Source organism: Notamacropus eugenii, chromosome 4 (genome assembly GCF_028372415.1).
Source record: "Notamacropus eugenii isolate mMacEug1 chromosome 4, mMacEug1.pri_v2, whole genome shotgun sequence".
Taxonomy (NCBI): domain Eukaryota; kingdom Metazoa; phylum Chordata; class Mammalia; order Diprotodontia; family Macropodidae; genus Notamacropus; species Notamacropus eugenii.
Window position 1 is genome coordinate 88,521,421 of NC_092875.1, and position 13,703 is coordinate 88,535,123.

The window sequence follows — 13,703 nt, forward strand, 5'->3', positions numbered from 1 at the left end:
TCTGGCCACGCCCTCTCCTAGACCGACTACGCTCTTTCGAGGGCTCTTGGGCTCAGCCCCGCCCACCCTCGCGGTTCTTCCTGGGTCTAGACCTCAAGTGTCTCTCGCCTTCTCTGGCCCGAGCTGCCGCGCACGCGGCATGGAGACTCCGCCCCCTAGTCTTGCACTCCAGTCCCCCTCCTTTGCCACCAGAGCTATACGACAGACGATTCCATTCAGTTGGAGGGGAGAAAGGAGGGAATTGTCTCTCTCTCCCTATCAATCTGCCTCGAGCTGCAGGGAAGACTCGGTTCCCTCCCCAGCTCACTCGACGCTCGTGACCCCGAAGTCGGGGTTGTCGCATCCTCGGGTCTTGGCAGAGGGCGGGGGAGGGAAAGTAGAATCTCCCAGTTTCCCCCCCTTCGTCCTGCGGAGTGGCGGTTGGTAGGGTCCAGCTCCTCATTTCCCGTGCGCTGCCGCCCTGGTCTCCCTTTCCCCTCCGCTTCCCGCCGGATTGGCTTTGGCACTCACCTTTCGCTGCCGCCCGCCCTTCTCTCGGAGTGTGAGTACCGGGGGTCCGGGCCAGAGCCGCTGCGGGCAGGTTTGAGCGGGACCGCTCCACCCCCCTTTTCCCCTGCCTCCCGGCCTGTCCTAAGACGCCTCCTGAGCCTGGGTTAAGAGTGTAGGGCGAGTGACCTCTCCAGGAGGGGCCGCGGCCGGGGCAGCGCCTTGGGGGCTCTAGGTCAAAGTGCGGCCCAGCGCAGGGCGGCGGAAAGGGGACGCCTTTAGAGGGAAGGGGCGGGCGGGGTCGCCTTCCGGGCAGGGGGCCGGTGCCTGACCGTACCCCCACGTGGCTTCCCCGGGAACATTTCTGCGCCGGCCCGCTGCGCAGTAGCCGAGCTTCTCCGGTCCAGACAGAAGGCTTCTTTCTTTTCGGGAGTGGGGGGAGATGGAGGGCCCCCAGGCGCGGCTACCCTCCCCTCTGGGGAGCGTGTCTCGTACCTCTGGCCCCATTTGAATCCCCGTCCTTTTGGGGTTTGGAGCCTGGGCTGTGAGCGCTGGAAAGGGAACATTAGAGGCCGCCTGCTTCAGTCTCTTCCTCTCACCTGTGGGCAGACAGACCAAGGAATGAGCTTTGCCCCGAGCCATACAGGGAGTTAGCAGGCACTGGGAGAAACTAAGGCTCCTGGAAGATTTGGGGGGCGGGGATAGCCTGGGCCCATATTCTCCCAGGATAATAGTGATATTTCTTTCCTTTGAGGGCTGCTGCTATAGGACTAGACAAGATTGACTTACAAATATTAAAACAAACTATATTAAAACTCAACCAATATGAAGTGCCTCCTAAGTTCCCAGCATGCTAGGGGCCAGAGGTACAAGGGCAAAAATGGAAGTCTTTGCCTCAAGGAGCTTGCATGCACGCTAATATAGTAAAAGACAAAATGAGGAGGGGGAAACAGTTTCATGGAGAGAGGTGGTAGTTGAACTGAGCTGTTAAGTGTGACGGTGCTGATGAGAAGCAGAGGAGAAAATTCATTCCAGGGATGGAGGACAATCTGCAGATCCCTGGAAATAGGGAATGTTCAGGAACAGGCAGTGGGTAAATTTTACTTAATGTCGTTTTGTGAAGGGGAATAGTATGAAATAAGGCCGCAGTGGTGGTCAGAAGCCAAGTTATGGAGAGCTCTGCAACTATATTTTTCCTGCAGACAAGGGAACCGCTGGAGCTTTCTGGGTCAGGGCCAGGTGTATGCCTTAGCAAGATTGTTTTGGCTACCGCTATTTGGAGGAAGGGACCTGAGAGTTAAATTGGAATCTGAAGACTAGTTAGCTTATGACAGTAGTCCCTCCTAGGAGGTAAGAAAAATGTACTTAATGAAGAGATGTGTGGTAGAAAAATGAAGTTGGGAGCCTGATACCTGAAAGAATGGAGAGATTTAGAGATAGTGAATATTAGGGTGGGGAAAATGAGTTCAATTTTGCACATGCTGAGTGTGAAGTGTTAATGAGATAGCTAGGTGAAGGTGTCCAGTAGTCAGTATTCAGGACAAGTTAGTAGAGAAATTAGGGCTCCTTATGGATTTCTGGGTCCTCTTGGATTGACAGAATGCTTTAAAACCCATGAGAGCTGATGAGATCACCTGGGGAAGAGGGTATGTAGAGAGAAGTGGTTAGGACAAACCTTGGAACGCCTATGCTAGGGGAGCAGGAGATGAGGGGGAATTCAGCCAAGGAAATGGGGTTGGAGAGGGGAAGTGGAAACAGGAAAAAAGGAACGTCACAAGAACCAAGGGAGCAGAAGGTCCAGAAAGTAGCCAGTGCTCAATGGTAATATATGTGGAAACGCTGAAATGCCTTGGGATTGTAAGAGATAGTGTAGAAAAGAGTTCTGGTCTTGGTCCCATCTAGGCTTCTAACTACTTATAATTTCCATGCAAGTCCTTTCCTCCATTAAGGTTTGCTCTGTAGAAAGAGGGGGCTGAATTATGTTTGATGAAGATAAGAACTGAGAAGATATCTAGCGTGAAGAAGAGACCATGGTTTCAAAGACTGAATTCATGGTTGAACTTGAACCACATTATAAAGGATAGATAGATAGAATTTCTATCCTCAGAGGAGAGGAAGGAGAGTGGGCAACCTCATACAGGAGAGTTTAAATGAACACCAAGGTTGGAAATGAGTTTGTTATATGTGAAAGACTGAGGAAACAGGTTGACTTAGTTAGAATAGATAGTGTGTTTAGGAATAGTGGAGAATTAGGTGGCAAAGAGGATAAAGAGGGGTAGAGTACTAGACTTGGAGTCAAGAAAACCTGAATTCATATCCTGCCTCCCATACTTAACTAGCTGCATTATTATGGGCATTTTTATAAAGCTTTTCCCAGATTCCTTTCATGCCAGTGCCTCTGTCTATTGATTACCTCTGATTTATTTTGTATATCTTTTTTGTACGTAGTGGTTTACATGTTTCCACCATTGGACTGTGAGCTTCTTGAGACTAAGATTTATCTTTTGCCTTTCTTTGTATCCCCAGCACTTAGCACAAGCCCTGTGCCTGGCACATAGTAGGTGCTTAATAAATGTTTACTGTTTGACAACCTTTCTGAGCTTTGGTTTCCTCATCTGTTTAAAAAAATATTAATATTGCCTGTAAAATCTCAGTTGTTGTGAGACCCAAGTGAGATGATTTCCTTTGCAAACCTCAATGCTGGATTAGTGTCAGTGGTTATTACAAGATTTTGAAAGCCAGGCAGGGCAGGGTACCATCCTGCTTTAGCATGATGCAGCAGTTCTCTTTCCTTTACTCCATGTTCTCCCAGCCACCTCCCCCCCCAATAGTCACATCAGGGGAACTTGGGAAAGAAAGTGGCTTCCTTCAAGATTCAGCTCAGATGCCACCTCCTGTAGGAGACCTGTCCTAGCTCCCCCCACTGTGATAGCCTTCTCTAAGGTTGGTTATCTTCCACAGGCTCTGATGTATTTACATGTAGCAGTTCTTCCAGTCTTAATTCCTCAACTCTCCCTCACCCTGGCAGGCTGGACCAGCTGATTACTTTGAGGGGTCAGGTATCTAATGGTATTTCTCCCATCCAGGATGCTCCCTATTGGTTATCAGCCAGAGTTAACTAGTTTTCAAAAAGGGTATTTACTAAAGAACGAGGTATAGAGGATAGAGTGCTGGGCCTGGAGTCAGGAACATGAGTTCAAATCCAGCCCCAGATACTTACTAGCTGTGTGACACTGGGCAAGTTTAACATCTGTTTACTCAACTGTAAAATAGATTGTCCCTTCTTTGCCGGGTAGTTGTGAAGATCAAACGAGATAACATTCATAAAGTACTTAGCACAGTGCCTCTGTATCAGTAAGCATCCCAGTATACATAGGGGGGCTGTTATCACAGGTTCTTAGATCTGCATTCATAAAAAAAGGAAAGCAACTTTCAAGGGGTTAACAATCACTTTCATCAGGCACGGCTTCGAAGAATCTCTCTGGCCAAAGAAATACTTCCAGTCTGTAAGTCCCAAAGTAAAACCTCACCCTCAGAGTATTTTATACACTTTTTAGAGCCAGAGGGCATAACCCTCTGACTCAGTGCCTCAGTAGGAAAAACAAAAGGTACTTAGGACCCTTGTACAAATAACTCCCCTAATCAGGCTTCCCACTATGGGCAGGCCCATCAAATGTGTGGGAAAGACCCTCCCCAATCACATTATTCATTCAGAGGCACTTTTAGTAAAACAAAAACAGCAAAAGATCTTAATTTGATTGTCTTTACAGCCTGGCACATAGTAGTTACTTACTAAATGTTTGTTCCCTAATAATAGCTAAAAGCTAATAAAAATTAGCTAATTTCAGAAAAATCCCTAAAAAACTAGTAGCCCACTCTCCCCTTGCATCCACAGGGTGCCTAGGGAGAGTAGGCTCATACATTTAAAGCTCTTTTTCTCCCTGGATTCTTCATGAAGTTCTGCCATTTGTAGGCCTGTGCTGGGTTTCAAGGCTTAATATGCTTGCAGAGTCCCAAACTTATTTTTGTCTATATGTCTAGTTTGTCCTTGGCATGTTTTTGCTTCTGACAAAGCTATTCCTTCTATGCTTCTGTCAGCCACTGATGTTCTTGGGGCATTATTACTTCTTCCCAGTTACTACCACTCTGGTAGATTTTCTAAACTCACAGTGTTGCCTGAAGTTAGAGGCAGAAGAAGGGAATAAATTTTCTCCCCTCCCCCAAAGGTATTGGCTGGAGCTACTACTGGCCAGTGGGCTAGAATGTGGATTTCCAAACTGGCTTTCTGTGTTAAATGTAGGCCTAGAATTGTGTTATACTTTCACTCAATCTTAAAATTTTGGCCTGTGTGGCATTCTCTGTCTTTTTCCAATGATCAAGGTCTTTCACTCCTCCCAAAATGACAAAGGCCTTGTTCATACCTAGTTTTTACCTTTCAGTCCACCTTTCTGAGGCCACAGGTCTTTGGTGCTGCAGCCATAGCTGCTGAAGACTCAGGAAGTTCTGGTCACTTGGCCCTGTCGAATGGTGTAATATATGGCAAGGATAGGATTTTGTCTGTGGGAAATAACATCAAAGATTATTTCTGCTTTACTGCTGTACCCTAACAACCATGGGAACTTTCCATCTGACTTGCAGCTGACTGTGTTGTCTCTCCCATTTGATTGTGAGTTCTTGAGAGCAAGACCATTTTGACTTGTTTTTTGTATCCCTGGGCTTTACAATAGTGAGCAGCTTTGTGGCACAGCACTGGGCTTGGGGTCTGGGACACTTATTAGCTATGGGAGCTATTACCTCTAGGGTCAGGATCAAATATAAACCCTTTAACTTTTAAAGCTGATGTCAATATAGGTCAGCCATACTGGCCTACTTCATGGTCCTTCCACAGGATGCTCCATCTCTCATTTCTTGAATTCTTTCTGGACTTAACTCAGCTCTTAAAGCTTAGTTCCTATAGTAAGTCTTCACTTGAGACTACCTACCTTCTACTCTATATTTATTTTGTATGCATATAAATGTTGTCTCTAACTTGTATCCTTGAGGACAGAAACCAGTGGGTTTTCCTTTTCTTTTTATCCCCAGAATTTAGCAAAATTCCTGGTCATTAAATGCTTGATAAATACTTGTTGATTGATTCCCTTCCCAGTATTTGGTCCTTGAGCCAAATTGGATTTTGTCGCATGTAAGTAGCATGAATGGGAGTATGTTGGAAAATCAGGTTGTAAAGGGCCAGGAGCAGCATGGTTAGTCCCATGGCTTAGAAAATCCACTTTTCAGCTACGTGGAAGGTAGGTTGGAGAGAGGAGAAATTAAAGGCAGAGAAATGCTTGATTGAAACGTTTATAAGGCAGAGCCTGGATTTGAGCTCAGGCCGGACTCAAAATCCAGTGAGCTGTCCAGTATACCACACTGCCTTGATATTTCAGCAGTCTGGTAGTTTCTGCCTTAAAAGAAGTAATGGGAGGAGGTGTTATGGAGAAATAATTGGGGTAAAAACAAAAGGGAACATCGATATAACTTTTTAAAAAATGCAAAACACAAACATGAAAATGGGGGGAAAAATTCAATTCAGAGGGGCAGGAAGGATGTTTTTAGTATAGGCAGCAACATGACCAGAAGGTGGAAATATGCAGGGCATGTTCAGGGCACAGAAAGTAGTCCAGTTTGGTTAAAGGACCAAATACATGGAAGGGAATCAATCAGCAAGCATTTATTTAGCCCTTTTAATGGTTGGGAATTTTGCTGAGTTCTGGGGAATAAAAAGAAAATGAAAACCTACTGGTCCCTGTCCTCGAGCTTAATGGGGAAACAACATATCCATGTGCATGCTAGAGAAATATTTATAAATGGTAGGCAACCTGTGGAACTAAGCTTTAAGAGTTAATTGTGGACGGAGAGGATTTAAGGCTTAGGAGATGAAGCATCCTCTGGGAGAATCATCAAGTAGGCCAGTGTGGCTGGCCCATGTTGCTCATTGAGGGAGAAATGGGTTAAAACACTGGAAACACAGGAAAAGGCCAGGTTGTGAACAGCTTTAAAAGTCTAACAGAGGAGTTTTTATCTGATCCTAGAGGGAATAGGTCCCATATATATTATTACATAATAAGCCTCATTCTGTATCATCTCTATGGTCCAGCTGAATGGGCCATCTTGCTCTTTCCCACACCTTACCTTTGCCTCTTAGAATCCCTAGTTTTTTTCAAAGTTCAATTCAGGTAACATCATCTTCTCCATGAAGTTCTTACTGATTTCCCTCAGTTTCTAGCACCTGTCCCTTCCCACCCAAATTACTGTGGGTTTAGAATCAAGAAGACTCAAGTTCAAATCTGGCCTCACACACTTATTAATTATATGACCATGAGTAAAGCCCTTCACTTCCATCTGCCTCAATTTTCTTTGACAAGTGGGGATTACCATAATTAGCACCTGTTTCCCAGAGTTGAAGATCAAAGGATATTTATTGGTCAGATGTTTTGCAAACCTTTAAGTGCTGTATAAATGCTATTACATTAGATATGTGTGCACAATGTTAATTTCTCCCTCCTCCTCGCCCCTCCAGAATATAAGCTTCTCGAGGGCAAAGACAAATTCATTTTTATTTTTTATATTTGTAGTTCTTGGCACAATGTCTGATACATCTCAGGTGTCTAATGGTTGGTTGTTTGTTACTTGATGGTGTGTGAATGCTACTTTGGAAGCAATCCCTGACAATAGCCCCTACCAAGGATGCTCTTGCCAAACCTCTCCCTAGCTTAGTATACTGGAAAGGGTGAAGGTTTGGGAATCAGAACTTCGGTTGGATTCCCAACTCTGTTCTTTACAACCTGAGGAACTTTGGGCCAATCTTTCCCCTTTCTTGGCCTCAGTTTCCTCATATATAAAATGAGAGTGGATTGATTACGGACATCCTCCTGCTCTGAATTTTATGAGACTACATAAGATTATGCCCAGAGCTGGAGCTAAAGGCAGCCTTCCCTTCTTTCCATTGGTGCACTGGCCCTTGGAACAAAGAACAAGCTAACCTCCACCCTTGCAGGCACTCCTTTCTTGTGTTACCAAGTAGCAAACAGAAGAGTGTCATGGATTCCTGAGCCTCTTTGTATAAGAGCGTTCAGATCTAAGATCGTAGGATACACAGAAACCTGATTTGGAGGTCATAGAGTCCAATCTTTTTGTTTTACAGATGAAGAAACTGAGGCCCATAGAGTTTACGGGACTTGCCTAGAGGCAAATAACTAGGGCCAAAATTACTTTTATAAAAATTAAATATGCTATCTACACGAGGTTGGCCAGTATTCCCAGCTTTGCACTGAAGTTGCCAAAGCTTATTCCCACCCCAGTGCCTTTCTTCATTGTGAGTACTCACAAATCATATCCTGTCAGAGCACTGTGGGGTTGGGGGGGGGGGACCTCTGATCCTATCCATTACTTTTTTTTAGTGTTCTCTACCACAGGCAACTTTGCTCTTGGTGGCCTCAACATATTCAGGAGCAACAGGCATAGGAAGTTTGAGAAAGAATTAAGTTAGGGGACAAGGAAAAAGACTTTTAAATTCATAGCCATAAAGATAGTGACATGGCAGAGGTGGCATTTGAGATGGACTTTTAAGGAGTTTTAGAAGTTCAAAAGATGGGGAATGGGATCTATATTTTATATTTAAGAATATATACATTTATCTATGTAACAAGAACACTGGTAATGTGTGATTCTGGGCTGTATTTTTTTGGCTGTCTGATATTTGTAAAAGTAGCATTAATATACTTATTATCCCTTTATGTGTCAACTTTTGTTTATTTTTGTATATTAAGTCATAGGATGTTGAGGAGCAGATCTTTCAACCTTGTATAAATCTAGCCAGCTAAGTAAATGTGTTGTAATTAAAAAAAAAAGTTCCCAGTCAAATCTTTGATGTGTTTTGATAGGTTTGGGACCCAAGTGTCAGTCCTGGGCGTTTCTTGGCAGTGGATACTGTCTTGGAAACATGGATGCTCATAGAAAGTTTATCATCAAACAGTGTGACCAGCTGTCATTGAGCCCTAACTCATACCTGTCAAGGTCGCTGTAGGGAAAAATGAAATGGATTCCAAGAGCTGCAGCCCCACTGATGTTAATAATTATTCTAGACCAGTTGCCTGCTGTTCACAGACCTCTCAAAACCCCCAAATGTTTTTTTTAATCACCTGTTTAATTCTACTGTGGTATGATGAACTAGGTGCCAGAAAACCTGGGTTCTAGCTCTGGCTCTGCTGATTATATTTTGATTATAGAATCTCACCATTGGAAGAGACCTTAGACCATCTAGACTACAGTGCCCAAATGGGACTCCTCTCCACAGTGGCAAACAAGAGGGCTTGCTTGAATATCTCTAGGGAGGACGAACTTCCCCCCTTCTGCATTCTGCTCTTAAACAGCTTTAAGTGTTAGGGTGTTTTACCTTGACTTTGCCTTAATAATTTCCATCTATTTACTGCCCCTCATTCTCTCTGGAGCCAAACAGAACAAATCTTTTCCCTCTGTCTTCCCTGTGACATTCCATCAAACACTTTGGGGTTACAGGAATTATCTTATTACCTTTAACAATGAGATGAGTAAATTTTTTGGGGGGGTGGGGTGGAAACAAAAGCTCACTTGGAGTTTAACCTTGCCAGGACTTGGACACCTGACTTCTAGAAATTCTGGGCCTAAGGGCAGTAGGTGCCCTCCCTCCTTTTTCTTAGTGCTTTCTCAGCACTAAAGTTTTACCAAATACAGATATAGTGGACTGCAGTTACGGTTTCCTGGGAATTGCTGAACCTATAGAATCCGGCCCTCCCCTTGATTGCCATACTACTGCCATGCCTCCCTAAGTTTGCCAAATAAGGAGTTGTTTCTTGCTCCAAAAGCTCCCTTTCCCCTCCATCCCCTTTACCTTAGCTGTAGTTCTGCCACATCAGCAGATAGTTAGTTACTAAATAAGGAGATATGTTTGGATTGGCTGTGCTTGATTTCCTGGTTCTTTGTCTAGCTTTTTCACACTAGGACTGTAAGCCTGCCTCCCAGTCAATAGAGAGGAGGGATAGTGGAGGGTGGGATTCTCTGTGTTAGGGTATATAATGATGCTTTGTTTTCTGTAAGCTCCCCTCCTTCCACTAGTCTATCCTGGTGGAGGTGACGCCCCTTTCTTGTGAGAACTGAATACTTTCTGTTCTTACCTCGAGATGCCTCTTTATTTTATAGATTTTTGGGTAAGGGTCTTGTATCCAACACAGTTTAGGGGGCTCATCTGGGATCCACCCACTCGTGAGTGAGACCCCAGTCTGGACCCTGGGGGTTGGTACGCCATTGGAGATTTCTCTAACAACCCCTAGACCAAATTCGGGGACTTTTGCTTCAGCTTGGTAAAGTCCCAAAGAAAGAGGAACTTGGAGGAACAGAAACTGATACTGATTCCGATTGAGTGAAACCAAATCTGGGCCAGCTAGTGGGAGAAACAGTCACATAAGTTGTATGCATACAGCCTGAGGGGTAGGCAATACCTGGGGGTCCTGGGGTCTCGATTGTGGAGTCTCTGACTTGGAGGATCCGGTGATGGCCCTCGTCTAAATTACTGACCCCTGTTCAGGGACGCCACTGAGTGAGCCCTGCAGGTGACTTAAGGGAGAAGGGCAATCTTCTCTGTAAATTTGGCTAGGTCCCTGACCTAGAATTACTGGCGATGGACTTCGTAAACTTATAATGGGAAAAGAGCAATCTAAACCCATTACTTCAGAACAAAAATTGATTGATTTTGATATACTGGTAGACAGCTCCTTGGGGAACAGATTTCAAAATTGGGATGAATTACCAAATATATAGGAAAAGATAAGAAGATGATAAAGTATTGTTGTTTTGTCTGAGGCGGAGCAGACCTAGGAGGAGTAATGTGGCCCAAGTATGGGTCCTTGGAAGATTGGGTATGCCAAAAATTGAATTTGTACATAAATGCCAAAGACCCCTTTAATCAGGAGGAGATACTAGGCTGCAAGAATGTTGGGTGTGTCAAATACATCCCCAGGTGAGGAATGGACTCCCATGCTGCCGAGAATTACAGAATCTTACCACATGGCCTGATTCCTATCCCTCCACAAGGTATGCCTCCCCTTTGTTCCAAGTTTTGCCAGAGGAAGATTCCTTCCTATCTGTACCTTGGTTTGATACTGGATACCCTTTCTTTAATAAGACCTATGTGAAATACCAGAATTTTGGTCCCGTACTGATAAGCTTAGAAGGGATGGCCTAAATTGGACTCTTTTCTTATATTTGTGTAGCAGGGGATATTAATACTTTCACAACCCCTAATTATGCCTGTATTATGTGTGATGGTTGTACCAAGAATCCTACAGTTTTTAATCATACAGGTGTCTGGATGTATGTTTCTATCAATTGTAGTTACTGGTTTCGGAATTCTACTGTCCTGATGCAAGGGGGAAGCTTTAGAAATTCGCCTATGGAACCTCGAGAACCAAAGCCCCCATCAAGGCAGGTTTACTGGAGATTAAATCAAACAGACTTGCACCCTTTCTTCTTACCCACCTGTAATTTGTCACATGATTGGGGTAAAAAGGTGAAGTCCTTGTTAAATACCACTAGAGTGAACTCTGTATGAGCCCCAACAGATTATATCTTTGTTTGCCGGAGATCTACAGCCTCCTTGGTGGTATATGAAGCCTGGCCCAATCACACCCACTGGGATGTGGTCATGACATTCAATACATTTCAATGTCTGAGCCCTTCCAAGAATTATGACTAGCGCATGCTTGGTGTTATTAACCCTGGTATGCAGCTATATAAGTATACCACCTCATCTGCCCAGGGTAGATATCGCAGCAAGCAGAGTTCATGAGACAACTTTCTTTGGTGGTTTAGGAAACCGACGGCATTCCTTCTACCCTGGGTGGGGTATGTAGATCATGAGACTGTCCTACCTAATATTATGGCAGCAGGATTATAGGATTTACAGGGATCTTTGGATTTTTTTAGCTCATAAGGTCTTAGATAACCAAATAGCACTGAACTGTTTTATTGGCTGCTGAAGGATGGGTGTGTATGGAAGTGAATACCTCTTGTTGTTTGTGTATAAATAAAACACAGCAGAGAATTACCAATATTCATCATTTACATGAGTCAGCTACCTAGATGGAGGAGACTTGACAACAATTGTTTCCCACTATGTCTATCTGGGACAAGTGGAAATCAGTAATATATTCCATCCTTTTCTTCATTATAGTTATTGTAATTTGTCTTTTTTTTGGCCCTTGTATATTGAACTGTTTAGTGTCTTTTATATCCTCTAGACTTTAATCTATTGCGCATTTGGAATCAACTAAATTGAGTCTTAAAGGCAAGAACTTTGTAGAAGAAGAGGAAGGGGACAAGTCCGAAAAGGGAAGTGAGGACTTGGGTGTGGTGGAGAAAAAGGTGTGGTATAAAAGTATGAAACTGAAGACCAGTTGGTAGATAATCTATATCCGCAGTGGTGTGAGAAGTCTTCCAGTAACAAATAACAGGAGGGATTGAAGGAATGAAGGAAATAAGGCCCTCGTGAAGCCTTCACATAGCAGGGTTACAGTAATTATCTTATTACCTTTAACAGTGAGATGAGTGGATTGTTTTTTTGGGGGGGGAACGAAAGCTCACTTGGAGTTTAACTGCCAGGCCTAGAGGCCTGTGTGGGCTACCCGAGTCTTTCTTACCTCACCTCCGAGGTCTTCGGTTGGCCAAAACTGGATGCTCATATGAGAGAAAGGACGTTCCAGAGTTGAACAAGGGTTGAGCTTTATTTCAGGGTCTAGTTACAAGTGCAGGGGGGTCTTCCTTAGGAGGAAGAGGGGGAGATTTCCTAAGGAGGCTAAGATCTTAAGGGCTTGGAAATAGAAGTACAAGCGGGGAGAGAGGGGGAGGGGAGAGAGGAAAGAAGAGGAGCGGAGCCTACTGTCCTCTTGGCTCCTTACGTGCTAAGAGAAGCTTTCAGGCTTCCTCAATCCTACTTAACTCTCCAGCAGCATAGTTTGCATCTAAATACCGTGCTGTTAGATAACAATAGTGTGCCCAGATCCGGGACGACCTTGAGGGCAGGGAGACTCCACCCATCACGTATCTCCCGGGGAGAGGCGGAAATACCCAAGCTAGCCGAGCTAGCTCAGTCTGACCTTCTCGAACCCCCACTGTTCATGGAGGGCCTCGTAAGACTCTAAGATTTAGAAGTCCCACTTTTACCCGCCCGAGACTGTCCACACGGAATTGAGCTTCCAATCCCAACATTTAACCTTGCTGGGACTTGGACACCTGGCTTCTAGAAATTCTGGGCCTGAGGGCAGTAGGTGCTCTCCCTCCTTTTTCTTAGTGCTGCCTCAGCACTAAAGTTTTACCAAATACAGATATAATGGTCTGCAGTTACGTTTTCCTGGGAATTGCTCAACCTATAGAATCCGGCCCTCCCCTCGACTGCCATACCACTACCATGCCGCACTAAGTTTGCCAAATAAGGAGTTGTTTGTCTCCCTTTCCCTCCTTCCCCTTTACCTTAGCTGTAGTTCTGCCAGCAGTTAGTTAGTTACTAAATAAGGAGATATGTGTGGAGTGGTTGTGCTTGATTTCCTAGTTGTTTGTCTAGCTTTTTTACACTAGTCGATGGAGAGGAGGGATAGTGGAGGGTGGGATTCTCTGTTAGGGTATATAATGATGCTTTGTTTTCTGTAAGCTCGCTTCCTTCCACTAGTCTGTCCTGGTGGAGGTGATACCCCTTTCTCATGAGAACTGAATAAACACTTTCTGTTCTTACCTCGAGTTGCCTCTTTATTTTATAGATTTTTGGGTAAGGGTCTCGTACCCCACACAACTTGAAGATAGTTTATGCTATATTATAGCACTTTGAGCCTCAGTTTTCCTTTTGGCAAATGAGAATGGTTACTTGCCATCTGCTTTTTTTTTTTTTTTTACTTGTCTAAAAAGGGAAAATATTTGTCGAAGTGCTTTAGAAACAGTTAAGCATTATGCAGATGTAGGGTGTAGTTATTATTAATCCACTGCTTCCTCGAAAGAGTCTGGCTCCCTCTGGGAGCAGATGGTCCTAGCCTTGTTCCTGCTTCCAGAAGAGGTGGGGGCAGATTTGTAATTGCCACTAAAGCAGTTGCTCACCCAAATGACCGTGTAGGCAGTTCCCAGGGTGTTTCCATAGTAGATATGCTGCCAGAAGGGAA

General features: G+C 44.5%; 1 protein-coding gene across 3 annotated transcripts in view; it reads left to right on the forward strand.

Moving 5' to 3' along the window:
* The first annotated feature begins 55 nt into the window (after window positions 1-55).
* EEF1D (eukaryotic translation elongation factor 1 delta) overlaps window positions 56-13,703 on the forward strand; it is a 37,539-nt gene continuing 23,891 nt past the window's right edge. The window contains exon 1 of one of the 3 annotated variants that reach the window (XM_072602820.1): window positions 56-541. The gene's annotated coding sequence lies outside the window, so the exon portion shown is untranslated. The remainder of the gene's footprint in view (window positions 542-13,703) is intronic. The other 2 variants (XM_072602817.1, XM_072602821.1) reach the window with 2 other exon arrangements.